The sequence below is a fragment of the Cyclopterus lumpus genome, chromosome 6 (assembly GCF_009769545.1).
Source record: "Cyclopterus lumpus isolate fCycLum1 chromosome 6, fCycLum1.pri, whole genome shotgun sequence".
NCBI classification, from domain to species: domain Eukaryota; kingdom Metazoa; phylum Chordata; class Actinopteri; order Perciformes; family Cyclopteridae; genus Cyclopterus; species Cyclopterus lumpus.
In genome coordinates this window covers 7,166,520-7,167,447 of record NC_046971.1, presented here as the reverse complement: position 1 = coordinate 7,167,447, position 928 = coordinate 7,166,520, and the positions used below count along the sequence as shown (strand labels likewise).

The window sequence follows — 928 nt, the reverse complement described above, 5'->3', positions numbered from 1 at the left end:
AAGGATGCTAATAAATGAGCAGATAGCTAGATTGTCGTGATTAGCAGGAGAGAGAGAGAGAGAGAGAGAGAGAGAGAGAGGAGAGAGAGAGAGAGAGAGATAGAGAGACAGACACATATTGCTCATGAGGGAAGTTGAGTGGAGAACTAGAGGAAGTCCTTTCCCTCAAGAGGAAACAATGTGTTGTTACTGTAAAAGCAACTGACCTTGTGGCTTCTGTCGGGGAGGAATGCATGCAGAGGAGACAGACAGGCAGATAAACATGAGCTCATACAGTATAGAGGATCACCCTCCAGTGCATACACACAAGCTCTCTGTCCCTCCCTCCCTTCCTCCCTCCCTCTCTCACTTTCTCTCTCACTCGCCCACTTACTCAGTGTCGTTTCATCTGTCTCTCTCTCTCTCTCTCTCTCTCTCTCTCTCACACACTCTCAGTCGCTGTGCTCTGACGGATGGGGATACACTGCCAGGGAGGACTTAGGGGCGAGAAGAGAAGTGTTTCTTTTCTTCTCTGGTATGTTTTCTTTCTCTTCTGCCTGGCTTCCCTCATGAGCTGTTAATTCCTGCCCCGGTCCTGAGGATGAGGAGGTTCTATTTGTGAGGAAGGCGCAACAAAGGAAGAGGAAACAAGGAGCAACAGGGTGGTGAATTGAGCGAGTGGGAGTGAGCGAGAAGACCTTTTTCTTTTTCTCCAGGCTCGAGCAAAGGTTAGTGAGGAAAGCTGCTTATCGTTAGAGAAAACACTGCGTGTTGTTATTGTTTTATTCTGTGCTCTTTACTTTGTTATCTCAAAGAAGACATTTCCTATTCAAAGCTTTTCATATTCATGTAACCTCCATCCCTTAGGGTCCATTAGGGCTGAAATGAAGTGTCCTCACAGAGCAGTTTTCTAATTTTTTTTAAACTCCAGTTCCCTCACGGTTCTTTT

General features: G+C 46.2%; 1 protein-coding gene across 2 annotated transcripts in view; it reads left to right on the top strand.

The window, feature by feature from the left end:
* Positions 1-425: 425 nt before the first annotated feature.
* The window catches only part of shisal1b (shisa like 1b), a 32,516-nt gene continuing 32,013 nt past the window's right edge, over positions 426-928 (top strand). Inside the window, exon 1 of one of the 2 annotated variants that reach the window (XM_034535269.1) lies at positions 426-707. The gene's annotated coding sequence lies outside the window, so the exon portion shown is untranslated. The remainder of the gene's footprint in view (positions 708-928) is intronic. The other variant, XM_034535268.1, reaches the window with a different exon arrangement.